This window comes from Stegastes partitus, unplaced genomic scaffold, assembly GCF_000690725.1.
Source record: "Stegastes partitus isolate 25-593 unplaced genomic scaffold, Stegastes_partitus-1.0.2 Scaffold85, whole genome shotgun sequence".
Lineage (NCBI taxonomy): Eukaryota > Metazoa > Chordata > Actinopteri > Pomacentridae > Stegastes > Stegastes partitus.
This window is the reverse complement of record NW_007577816.1, coordinates 149,450-163,680: the sequence shown is the minus strand read 5'-3', so window position 1 is coordinate 163,680 and position 14,231 is coordinate 149,450.

The following is a 14,231-nucleotide window of genomic DNA, read 5'->3' as shown; positions in this document are numbered from 1 at the left end:
TGCTTGTTCAGAGCCAACTGGGCTGTCACCGTGTTAAACCACAATTACTGACACATGTAGAGATTTAAAGGCATTAACCTCAGTGTGTAGGCCTGAAAAAAACCACTTCCTCTGTCAGAGTTCTGCCCCTGAGCTGTGGTCGTCCAGGATAGGTACACGCGGGATTGTGTATCTGTGATGTTTTGCAACACTGATAATGTGGAACTTTTTACAGTATATGGTCTTCGTCATTCATCTGTTTCTTCCTAAAACTCGGTCCAAACTCTACTTCACCCGCGATAAGATGTAACTACTGCCAGGCAACATTAGTTTGCTGATAATTGTAACAGAAAGTGCAAGAGAAGTTGGGTTTTTAATCTTATAATGGTGCAACGTTGGGCTGGAGGGTTTGACTTGGTGGACAGGGGCAGCATTCAGCCCTCACTGTGTAGGACATATTGTTCTCAGACTGCAACACTTCCTCAAAAGATAAACTTCTTCTCTCAGACATTATATCAGTTTGCGTTTGTTTGACATAGCAATCGCAGCTCACTGTATAGCTAACCCCAAAGGTTTATATACAATAGACTTGTAAGGGAAACGGAGTGGGTGGGGTTTTCTTTTTCAAATAGGAATCTTTTTTTTTTTTTTTTTGCACACATCTTGCAGACATCAGCTGCTCTGAGAGCAAACTCAGGTTGCTCCACTCAATCTGTGTGCCTCTTTTTTTTTTTTTTTTTAAGTCTTCCAAATTGTCACAAGATAGTCACAGAAAGTTTCACTACCACAAACTGGATTATAAAGAACAATGGATTCCAGCAAAGGACAAAAGAGTGTAACCCAACCAGACAACACAACACAGATGCAAAAAGAACCAAGAAGCATGGGAAGAACCACAAGGTAATAAACAAGCATGCTTTGACAAATAAGAATTAACATAAGGTTGTTTTTACAGTACCACAGTGGAACATTTTTCCATATTACAATGTAAAAATGTACCATTATCCACTTCTGTTGTGGTTTTCCGTATGGTATTCATAGCCACCACGGGCTAAGAAAGATAAACTTTGTGTGTGAACTTAACATTAGTAGGTTTGTCCGCTGCATCAGCTGGGGGTTATGTTTCGCTGCATGTCCGTATTACGGTGTCTCTAATCACATTAAGTCATGATATATAAATATGTCATGGGGCAGTTCTGATAAATAGATGTAGCAAACCCAGGACGAAGGAGCGTGAGAAGATCGAGAAGTACCAACTGGAGCAGATGTGGAAGGGAAAGTCCAAAATGGTCCGTCCCAAAAAGGGCAGAGTAGCTCTTCTCTACACGGAAGAGGAATATTTTGTCTGTTCGATTAAAATACATTCGAGGAACTAATAGGAACACTTTAGAAATTTAGACTAACAGGTTGGACATCACCACCATTAAAACACCAAATGAGGGAATATTTTTTGGGAAGATTGCTGCTCCATTCCTCCAGTATTCCCAACACCCTACTAAGACACTTTATGTTAGTTTTCAGCCATCTGTATATATAAACAAACTTAATTTAGAGTAGTTGTGCTGGGATACTTGAACACCTTTGACTAAAATTGTGTGAAAAGTGTATTTTCTCAGCCACTGCAGCACTGAACTATTCATTTTTTGAAGTTGTGGTTTTCATAGCAGTGTTCAAACTGTTTAAATTATTCTACATATTAAATACATAATGTCAAACTGAATCAATCCATCAAAGGAAATGGCAGAGGATCATCATTAAAGAATGATTTAGACCATTAGCAAAATGTTTAGACAGACCTCGGCGGCGGCTGCACAGAACTCACAGCCGATACATATTTTGACTGTATACGTAGGACTCATTAAGCTGAAACAGAAAAGAACGTGAGAAGCGGTTTGTGAGGCCATGTAATTGATGTCAAATAGCAAAATGTTCAAATATGGTGTAGACATATAGCTTCCATATAACGCAGCAGAATCCCTTACATACCCTTCTTTGTTTAACTTTGTGGGGAACAATTCCAGGGGCTCTCCCTGGTTTTCATAACTCAAGCAAAGCTGAGTGATTTTTGGATTTGTGCAGTTTTTTCCAAAAAGTATTGTTTTTTTCCCCCCTCTCATCTGTCTTGTTACTGAATATTCTTTATGTACACATGTATCCACTGCATCACATTTTGACAGGCTGTTTGATCCTATGTGTTTCATAAAAAAAAAAAAAAAGATCCTTTGTGTTGCTCCACACACATATTTTCGATTGTTAAATAAAGAGATGACTGATTTGCACGTCTATATACGTCATCTACAAGCTCCGTTTTCTCCAAAAAACAAAACTGCATATAGTGTTTTGTGTCTTTGAAACTTGTATTCCTATTTTTTCTGTCAACTTGGCCACTTAAAGGAAAACATCAAAGTAATAGGAGTAATTGTGACTGATGTTAATGTGTTTTGTTCGTTGTTTGCTTTGACAGGTACATTAAATAGTTCTCAAAGATTGTTATCTGAAAACACAGAGATAGGCAGCGAAAACAACTGAACTTGATCTAATATGTTATTTTACCTTGAATGGGAAACATTTTTCTAGCATCTAATTTGGTCTATCTGGCTCCAATCAGGGATAATTCAAGCAAACACAAATGGTTTCGTTTCCTAACATTTAAGATAAACAGCTCTTTGGTCTGGAAGGTCAGCCAAAATCTTCAAAAAAAAAAAAAAAAAGTCTCTGGCTTGGTGCATTTTGCTCTGGTTGAGTCCTTTCACATTGTTGCGTGCTGCCAGTGACTTCTTTTTGAGTTTGCTTAATAAATTGTAAACACTTGCATTCCAATCAGGATCATTTAATCCCCAGATGCAACAGAGCTGACCAGGTAAACACATTCCAGAGCTGATAGGTTTGATTTTATTCGACATACATTTCATTTAAGGCACTTCATACAGGATTTGTGTTGTTAATGCACACGACAGGTAAACGTGTGGTACAGATGATGTTTTCACACTTTTGACAGTGTCCACTATCTTCTTGTTTTGTACATGAGCATGTAGCTGCAAAGGAAATGTCAGATTATACAAAGAACACAAACTGTTTTGTGACAGCAGTATTTGACAAATCAGATCAGCTTTATTTTCAATAGAATAACCACACAGAATGGTTTCAAATAGTCTGTTTTATAGATGCATTTCTCAATACCCTGTAATTTGTCTTATTTCTGACTACTTGCGTAGTTTTATTTATGTTTTGGTCTCAACGGATTTTGGGCTCAGTGTTGTAAAAAAAATGTTATATAGTTTTGTATACACATTCATCCACAATACACATTACATTTGTGACTTGATAATCTGACCCTTAACAATCTGAAAACCTTGCTATCCGACAGGTTTTTAGGAAACACGAACGAAACCCATTAAAAATAGCCTTAGCATACCGACAGTCTTGGATTCCCTCTCCAACATGACATTTTATGTCACAAATAAGGATAACGGCGTATTATCTGACTTAACAATCCAAGTCCAGTTGCCACAATTAATCTATCAGAATAACCATGACCTGGATGACTGAGAATCTTCACAGACACTGCAGGACTTAATGCTCAATTTGGATTTTTTTGTGAAATCCGATTTTTTTGCAAGTTCGTTCACATTTTCAATTAAATGCGACTTGTATGTGATCTGCTGTGTGAACTTCATACGACCCAAAAGTGTTCTGCATGCGCAGAAGAGGACACGTCAACGTCACACACAGCGTGCTCAGTGTTTACGGAGGTAAACACGGACGGTAGCGGTGGAGCGTAACTGCCGCTCCCTCGCCGCCACCGCCACCGATGGTGGAAACAGAAGTGTGACTGCTGTCCTAAATTGGCATCAGCAGCAAAGTACTGCCTGTGCGTTCCAGCCACTTCCACCCTGTCGAAGCGCTCCCCTGGGTGGAAGTGGTCCCCCCAACCGCACTGAATATTCAGATGTTCATCATTAATTGGATCTGTGCTGTTCAGACTGTCATGAAGAGATCAGATATAGGTTGCATAGGAGAAAAAAAAAAATCGGATTTGGGTCACTGTAGAATGCTGTCTGAATGTATTTACCTTTGATGTCAACTGACGGGCCCCTGCACAACACACCGGTCAATTAGGTGTGAAATTCAGCGATGCTTAGTGTTCTGACAATACACTAGTTATTATAACAACTATAAACAATAAATATTTACAACAAATTACCGTTCAAGCATCAAGCCCTCCTTGTATTTCGACCTCCGTCTTGACAATCCGACAGCCTTGCTATTCGACATAAAAGACGGTTTTACATTTAGTGTTGGATTATCGAGTCACGATTGTATATTCAAAACTAAGCAATGACCCACAATGTTGCAATGTACAAATGTTTGGAGTGTTGGAAACTGAATGTTTTAACTGCAAATGACACGAGCATGTCAGCTCTACATTTGAATCACATTAAAACTACAGATGTTGTCATAACCCTCTGATCTGGACAAAAAAAATAAATAAAAAAAATAATTTGAGGGCCCAATTCTGTTAGCTGCCCACAAGCCAAGAGTTTGGACAGAATGAAAGGCAAGAGGTTTTCATAACCTCATGTCCCCATCTTCTTGGTCCGAGTTATACAAGTTTATGACCCTTGGACGTGCTGCCGAGTATAGGTTGATGATGCCAGGCTGAGCTGTTGCTGTTATTTCAGTACGGCTGTGCAAACACAGAGGCAAATGTTATTTCCTTGGAGAGTAAAGCAGAGGCCAATAATTGGTGCCAGAGAAAATTATCAGAATTATTACTTAGATGTTTGAGGTTAAGACTTAAAGGTGGCAGGGCTTTAACCTCACATAAATACTGGTCACTATGAAGAGAGATTTCACCAAACCAGATTTTTTGTTCTGTGGACTTGAACCCGGCTGATCCTGAGTTGTGCTGTGATTTATACAACGTGGCAAGAGAACATGACTTGTGTGTACATTGCTGGCACCAAATCATTTTCTGAAAAGACTTTCATTTGTTTCCATTTTATTTGGGATCTTGATGACAGATTATGTCACAACTGAAGACATGACGGTCCAATTAGATGATTTTCATATTGAATCTCTACTTTTTGGGAAAAAAATGTGGATCTGACATGCAACTGTTGGTCTTTTACCAGATAAGCAACATAAAAATAGAGCTCAGTCAGATGGCGAAGTGAATGCTTTATCAGTTATAATCAGCTGTATGGGTGGACGCTGTATGGCACAAGCAGCTGAATTGAGTTACATTCACTGGGTTTTTGCACTCAGCCTTTGGGATAAACTCTGAAGATGACAGGAAGGGCTCAGTTGACACACTGCCCTATGTATTAAAAACATGATGTTTAGGAGTTATTTCTGATTAGGAACTGTGAACCAGGCAGCCCTCCAGTAATGCCACCATTTATTGTAAAACACCAGTGAAGAGAGTGTGGGACAGAGTTCAGCAGATGAACATTATCAGGCAGAAGGATAAACACAGAGACAAGCTTAAATCCAGTTAGATGGACTTTTCCATCTCTTCACTGATAAGGAAGACGGGAGTGGAGGTGCTTACTATCATCAGACACTCAGAAATTAACTCCCCAACCAACCAGAGTCAAGTCAGGATGTGGATATGGATACCGGTGATCTGGAGGCACGCAGTGTGTTTTGCAAGTTTATTCAGACGTGCACTTGATGGGTCATAATTTGAACAGTGACACAGAATTCATGAGATCTAATAGAAGTCCAGCAGTTGTTTTCATTTTCTGCATGCAAGAGCAGATAAACCTACAGATGAAAGTAAAGCGATGGAAGTGTGGTGTTTCAGTAAGTGGCAACCTTTGGGGCGGAAAAATAATGAATAATTAAGTGAAAAAAACTGCAATTCCACAAGTGGCCAGTTAAGGCTGGGTTCAGAAGTGAGTCAGTTCCCACAGACCCTTATGTTAAAGTGTCCAACATTACAGCAGAAATAAACATGTTTACAGGCTGGTACAAAGAATGATTCTGGTCTTAACAGGTGATTTTCCACATTTACCAAACTGTACAGGGGGTGAATTTTCACCCTTTTCAATTTTACAGGGTGTTACAATCCAGCCTCTAGGGTCAGCTGGATGTAAAAAGAACACCAGATGGAAATGCTTCAGGCAAAGCAATTTATTGCTTGGTAATGTAAATGAAAATAACGTAACCGACAATAGAAAAGAAGAGGGTGGATGTTGCTAAATATCAAAAGAACCAAACAAAGGCTAACGGAGTGATGAATGCTAGCTAACAGAAAACAAAACTAAATTCCTTTGTCAAACTTTAAATCTAACAGCAACATCCACACATAACAAAAGACACTAAAACAAACGAGTGCCTCAAAACACACAATACGAAAACACAAGACATGAGTAACTTCTTCACGAAGAAGGGTCATAGTCTCCACTGAGACTCTCACGAAACTCCCACACCGAGTTAGCAGCTGCTCACGGAAGTTACATTAACACAAACACAAAAGACACCAACCGAGAGGCACCAGGACTGACTGTTCACACTAAATCCCAGCCAGCCCTGACTGAAAGGTTACTGGTGGCTTCTATAGCCAGGTGTGGCGATTGCTGGGATGGAGGAGGAGAGGTGGTGGTCCAATCAGACGTGACCGGAGGCGGGAAGACCAAGGCTGAGAGTGGTTTGAGAGCTCAAGGGCAATCATCACTAATGTCTGGCAGGTGTGGTTCTGGAGCCCTGTCTTCAGCTGGGCCTTCACGGGCCATCTTCCCACACAACGATCCCAAGTCTACAGTTTCAAAATGGCACAAACACCATGGGCCGTAACACAAGGGCTTAAGGTCATGCATAATTAAGGTCACGAATGACAGTTGGACAGTCCATGGCCCACCTCAACTCCACTTATTTTCCACCTGTTCATTGACTTTTCGTGTTGGGAGGAATCGAGTTTTAGCAAGAGGACAACAGCCAGAGTCAACACATTGACCTTCAAAACCACTGTTCAGAAAAGCTATGGGTGATGTCATGGAGGATTCATCAATCTTTATCTACGATCTATCGTCTCCATTGTATGCAGAACTTATTAGGTTGCTGGCTGAAATGCATATAAAGATTGACATTACAGAAACTCCTGCGTGGTACAAATAGACCGCTGAAATAACAAAATGAAACTAATCACATATAATTTAAAACACTACTGTAGCATATTATTTAAAAATCTGAGCTGAGAACTTAATCCAGAGGAACGGTTGTCTTCAGCTTGTTGTTTTTGATTTCCACATCCATTACATCCTGCAGTTAAAGTAATCAGACAGCCAAACCGAAAGACAGCGAGGTGGGTGGCAAGTAAATGCACATTGACTGACAGATATTTGTTTACAGCAGCTGTTAGACCAGCGAAGACAGAATTTCAGCCTCCACAGCCAAACAAGGATGAGCAGGTAGGTTATCAACATTTCCATCAGGTTAGCCATCCATGGATCCAGATAAATCTCCTCTCCATTCCACACTGGTGGAGGCATGAGACATGTCTGGATATTGGACTGTGTTAATAGGACCTGCTCTGTTTCTAAAACTGATAACGAATTGTGTACTTTGTTTACGCTGAGAAATACTCTATTAAAGCCCTGCCACGGCTTTTTTGTAGAAACTTTAATGGAGCCAAAATGTTTTTATTCCCACAGGGCTGCACAGAAGAAAAGAAGAGTAATCAGTGCTCAATCATAAGACAGTGTGAATTAAGATATGTGTTACTGCACATCGTTTTATTCACATTGTGTGTTCGATTTTTAACTCAATGTAAACATTGGATTATATGTCATTGGAAGGGAATGGGAATCAGAGGTTTCTAAAGAACATCATATGCAGTAAGATTCATGATCAGCCTACTGTTTAAAAAGTGTTTGTGTGTGTGCCAAATTCCTTTTTTTCACAGGAAAAAAGTGTGTGTTGTTTGTGGCTTTAACACAAGGAAAAGCTGGACTTTCCTTGCTGGGCCGCTACCTTGTTGTTTACCTTTAGATTAAGCTCTGAGCCTTTAAGGGCTGGGTCAACATTGTCCAACTTCTTCATCAATCATTCTAAGCCTCCATCCATGCATCCACAGGCTCTGGAAAAACACTCACACTCCTCAGGTTCTGGGGTTGCAGTCATATGTGTAACAACAACATGATGCTGCAGGAACGGACGCATTCCTGAAATTCCTCTGAATTTGCGCGCGTGTGAAAGTTTGCGTCAGTACAGGAGGAAGGATGAAAACAGGCCAAAGTGTTGAGAAAGAAGAGTTGTCAATGGAGAGAGGGATGAAAAGAGAAGAAGTGGTATTTTAGAAATGTGGGAAAGAGAGAGGACGAGATAAGCTGTCCGAAGGAGGTGAGGTGAGAATGGGTGGGTGAGGAGAGCAGAGAAGGGCTGAAAAAGGGAGAAAAAAAAGGGAGGAGGGAGGTGGAGATGTGGGGTTGGAGGGAGTTAAATCCTTCCAAACAAACACAACACTCACTCTCACACCTGTGACATTTGCATCTATTGTCATTATGAACACAGAACAATCCATACAGTCACCGCTGCACAGCTGCAGTTAGTGCTTTTGTTTTGATCAAAGTTCTGATAAAACTTTTTTCTTTACATCTGTGTGTAGTTGTCCCATCACAGATTCCATCACAGCCAGATGGACACCTGAAGCTACAAGGTGTACACCGTACACCGCACGTCAGGCTTCTCTTTCAGCACTTACTCATCATAATCACATCCCATGTCAGGGTTTTCTATTTATAGTCGTCCGTCTGAACAGCAATATTTGCATGTGTGGACGTGGGTGTGTGCATGTGCACTTACTGTCCACTCAGTGCAAGTGGAGCCGCATGCTAAAACCTTTGTCTCTTTAAGTTGCACATTTGATGCATGACAGAAGGAGCATGTTTTACAAGTTGCATTTTAAGCATTCAGATAGATTGAATATAAATATGAGATAAGACATAACTGCTGAATGACTCAGATGTACTCATGTAGTCTTTTCCACAGAAGTTTTGTTTTATGTTTTATTGGCTAAACATGGAACATATGTTGCCACTATTTAGCCAAAAGCTGCTTAATAATTAATGTAATATTGATCCAAATCCAAATGTCAGATAGATACTTCAAAGCTTCACACAACCGTTTTCTTTCTCTTTTAATACTTTCAAATGTGCTTTAAAAAAATAATTAATTTCCTCCACAATGTGTCTTTTTTATTTTTTTTACAATTAAAAACAAAACAAACTTTTAACCAAACACAGGCACATTTCAGAAACTCCTTGAGTGTTTTTTCAGGGTGGAAGAATATTTTGATTTGAGGTAGTGTTGCTTTTTGGCCCTTCTCACCACAGCCAGGTCTTTCTTGGATATTATGTGTGGTCACGACACGAATCGTCGAGGAGCCTGTCTGTGAGCTGTAATGTCATGTTAAGTCCAAAATATATCAAAATACTGATCAGTATGCAGATAGGCTGCACAGACAGACAGACGGATGAAAAGCAGCCAAACATTTGTGTGGAACTGTTTGAGTTGCGAGCGAACTATAACTCTTTGGCAGCAGTGAGAAGTTATCCTAAAACAATGATGATGAATCCACAGGAGAAGTTGATTTTCTTCTTTTTTGAGTCAGTCTTGCAACAGATTTGACAAGAGAGAAGGTTTCTTTGCGTGTTGATATTACAGTAACTGCATATAAACAGCCAAAAAAGTACTTTATTATACTTTAGAGGTTTGCAATTACATTCTGGAAATGACTTTTACATTATGTCAAGGAATAAGGTCAAAAAACCTAACAGGCATCAGCTGATGAAAGATGTGACATGGTTTTCCTAGTTGCCAATTCTTTGAATTTCCTGAAATGTCATCGGTAATGGAAGTACACAGAAGAGAGGTCTTTATAGCGGATAGGTAGCAATGGATTAGTTGCAAAGAAAGGGGAAAAAGGGGAAAGTCCTTTTTTTCCTTGAATGTCCTGAGCTGATGTTTAGACCTCAATGTGTTCCAGCCGTGCAGAGCGGAGCAGAGATGTCTTGATGTTTCCACTCTCAAGGAAATCCTATCCGTCTGTGTTTAAGTATGTGTGTGTACGCACATGTGCACGGACATACATACTGGTCATTTTTTTCTCCTTTTCATGACCCTCCGTCGATAAATCTGTTTTCATCCCAATTGCTCCACATCCTCTCTCCTCCTTTGTCTCTTTCAACCAATCACTCTCCTGTTTCAGTCCAGGAGAACCAGGAGAATAAACCCAATGTAATTATTTTTTACTGAAGCCCCTATTTTTTCTCTCTTTTCAATCCGCAAACAAAACACGAAGTAAAAACAGATGTAGTGGTTTGTTTTAGACATGCAAAGCAGCTGAAACCAACCCCAAGGAGTGGGTGTGATATCCCATGAGTCTTTGGGGCCACGCACATTCTTTTGGCCAAGCCCAGATACCAACACTCACCTTCAATTAAACTCTCTGACTAAATGCAGCCCCAGTGTAAACATATTGTTTCTTTTTTTCCCCCCGATAAGACAAACATCAGGCAGGCTATTATGTGGTCTTTTATGCCACTGTGGATTGTGTGAATCACTGTCTTTTTAGTTTACAGAATAAAGATGAGACAAGTACAAAATGCAACAGAAGAGAAAAAAAACACACAAAAAAAACAGGATAAAGATATGTGTAGAAGAAATGCCATGTAGAAGCAATAAGCAGCAGCTGTCAGAGCCTTCCATCGGTAACCAGCCAACCTCCCTTCATGCCCCATTCATGGCACGGCTGTTGCTGCTTGCTTTAGATGAGCTGGTTGTATTAGCTTTGCAGGTAGGCTACTACACATGGTGGGTTTCACTCAACTGACTCTGTATTAGAAAATAAATACATTTGGGAAAAGTGTATTTACAGATTTTCAATCACAATTTCTGCAGTTCAGTTTAAAAGGTATCAATGTTGCCTTTAATGTTATTATATTGATTTTTTTGTTATTTCATTCTTTTTTCTTGTGGCTACACTCAACATGTAACTTATGCAGACCGTTCAGAGAGTAGATGCGCCGCAGAATGCAATTTTTTAATAGCTACACCTGAAAGGAACATAAGGTATACGGCTGCAAGAATGGCAGTTTTCATTTTGGGATTCTTGGGTGTGACCTGTCCAGGGTGTCCTCTGCCTTCACCCTAAGTCGGCTGGGATAGGCTCCAGCCCCCCCGCGACCCTAGTGAGGATTAAGCGGTGTATAGATAATGGATGGATGGATGGATTCTTGGGTGTTCAGTTCTTGGATCCAGCACAGTGCTATAAAACTCTAAAAGCTTCAATTATTTTCTCAAGTTTCTCTTCTTTCATTTTTGTAATATTGGTAAGTTACCATCTACACACTATAAAAGTCTGTAAGGAAAAAAAATATTAGGGAACTGAAGGTCAAGTGACACAATGTTGACATGTCATATTCACTCGTAGTTTCCATAAAAAATATATAGACACTTGATGACTCATTTATGTGTAAAAGGGTCATTCACGCCTCGCGTCAAAAATATAGAGGACTGGTCTATTTTTTTTTTTATTTGCACGGTGGATCTCTGCTGCTCACACATCTGGTGTCGTAACTTGTACTGATTGTAGTGAAAGGTCACACGTTTAGTGTAGCCGTGGAGTAAATAGAAAAAAAACGAATACAAGTTATTCAGATGTTTAATTTTGTGGCATCAACCTTTTCCCAAACAATTACTGACAACGAACAGACAGTGGGTGACTAATATGACAGAATGTCAGACTACTGAAAAACAATTTTACACATTTTTTTCTTCATGTTTGTTTCAAGGTGAATGGTACGAAATGACAGCTTACCAATCCAACTTCTTTGTTTGAGGCAAACTGACTGTAATAAGATAAATAAATGAAAAAAAAAAAAAGTTAAATGGAGAATTCACACGTTGCAAATTCTTATATTTTATAGGCCCTGTCATTTTAATTAACATATTAAAGGACTTTAAAAATTAGATTTTTGATGGAGAAGAATGAAGGTGCAAACACCTCTGAAAAACACCTTAAAGGAAAAAATAACAAGGTTTTCCTTTGGGCCCACTGAAACTAAAATAGCACTAATTAGACTGTTCTAGTAACCTCATAGACAGAGGATTTTGGTAGTGATGACAGTTATGTTTAGTGTTGTTGTCACACACCGACAGAGATGTCTTAGTCATCAACCGAAGAAAAATAATTATTTACAAAGGCCGATACCACTGCAGCTCCACTTTTACTTAGTAAGCACTTGAAGGGGAAAACCTGACCTGAATATTGTTCACTGCTTACACTTAAAATACCTAAATAACCAACGAAAAGGTTTTCGGAAACAGTAACTGATGTTTGCTCAAATTGCCTTTTAAGTTTATGAATCAAATGGTTTGTGCAGCTTTTGTAGGTTTTGACCTATTTAAAACAAATCATGTATCATTACTGGAAACACGCCATGTAATGTTGACAAAAACTTTCCACCAGCTGAAGTTGTCAGACTGATTTCACCACTGTTCTTTCTTTTTCATTTAATAGTGATCAATGTGGAGAGAAAAAAATCCAATCTACATGTTGATGTACAGCAAGTTTCCTTGACCAAATGCAAATTTGGTATGATTGGTAGGCATTCTGGAAGGGCAGGGACTCTTATAGTGACCACAACACTGTAGCGTAAAAGCCACACCAGCCAAGCTCAGTTTAATTATAATTCAATTTAAAGAGCCTTTCTTTTTCTCTCTATAAGATAAAGACCCCATGTCGCCATGACATGACAAATTTAGGCCACTAACAAACCAGGAATGTTGGGAAGAAACTATTTTCTTTACAGGCTGGAATACAAAAAAACCAGATGGAAAGTTAACTGGACTTTGGACAACAAACCGAAAACATACCCCCATATTATCTTCGTGTACTGTTGAGTGATGAGTGGAGCAAGGACGAGGTTTAGTAGCTCCAATCCAAGACTAGATGATGTCAGTCACCTATATATAACTTCAGCCAATATTGGAAACAGTGTCTTTTATGTTGTAAACCTCATCTTTTATACCATCCAAGCAGGTTATTCTTTTTCCCTCACGTCATATCTCTGTTATGTATTTGCGTCTCACACAGGATATCTTGTTTAAAGTTCATGCAAAGTGATTGAATGCTAAATAAACTTCAAAAACCCACAGTCAGGCAGCAAAATTTGTCTTGGAACCATTTTTTCAAAATCAGAACCCAAAGCAAGAAAGACAGAAATCAAGCAAAACGCACGTGCGCACAACTGAAATGTTTTGTAATCTGTCCAATTTCTACAGCTGCTTTCAGCCCTTTGACCACAGAGCCTTTCAGATCTGTTAGACTTTGCGAAAAAACATTTGTCAATACATCATACCATAAAACACGAGACGGCAACATCAAAATAAAGACTGATTAGAGTTTTTCAGGAGCAGCACTTTCCTGCTAAGCTGGCTGATCGATACAACACCGAGCTGGACGCAGTGAGGAAGTTGTCATCTGGATCCAATGAGGTGGCTTAGAGAAAGTCTGCTTGTTGAACTTGTTGAAGGGGCTCCTTGACAGTTACACAAACTCAATTCTCTCTTTCTCCTGTTCTTTGTTCTCGCTCTCTCTCTTTCATTTACCTTCTCATTTCTTCTGCTTTCGGGTTCCTTCAGTTCTGCCATCCTCGTGTTTTCACTTCGTCTCTTTCCTCCGCTTTCCGCTTCAATCGATCTTCCACTTAGCGGAGAAAATGTGGTTCTACTCAGACACTTTGCTGAGCCAATCTTTCTTGGCCAGACAGTCTTGAAAACACCTCACATGTATTCTGTACCGCTTTTCAAGCCGGCCTTTTCATATTGGAGGTACAGTGTAATTTTAAATGCTGTACATATACACTGATATCTCTTCTAAGGGCGGTAGTTTTGTCCTTGAAGAAAGCTTTTGTCTTTTAGATACCTGAAATGACTGCCAGAATTTTTTTGGATTTGTCTTTGCAGCCAGCAAGTACTGTGCGCTGCTGTCACCAGTCCTCACTTTTGAGAAATACTGACAGGAAGAAATTCAAATATTGTTTCAGAAAACCTGACAAAGCCCTAAATGAAACCATCGGTAGGATGAGGCTGCTGATATTCTATGTTTATCTTGTAATCATATAGTCGCATGAAAGGTCCAAAAACAACAATGAACTCATCCTACTAACTGATCTTATCGGAATGAAGAAGTGTGATATAACTTTCTCCGATGTTGTATGGCTCATGCACTGTAGTTTTTTTTT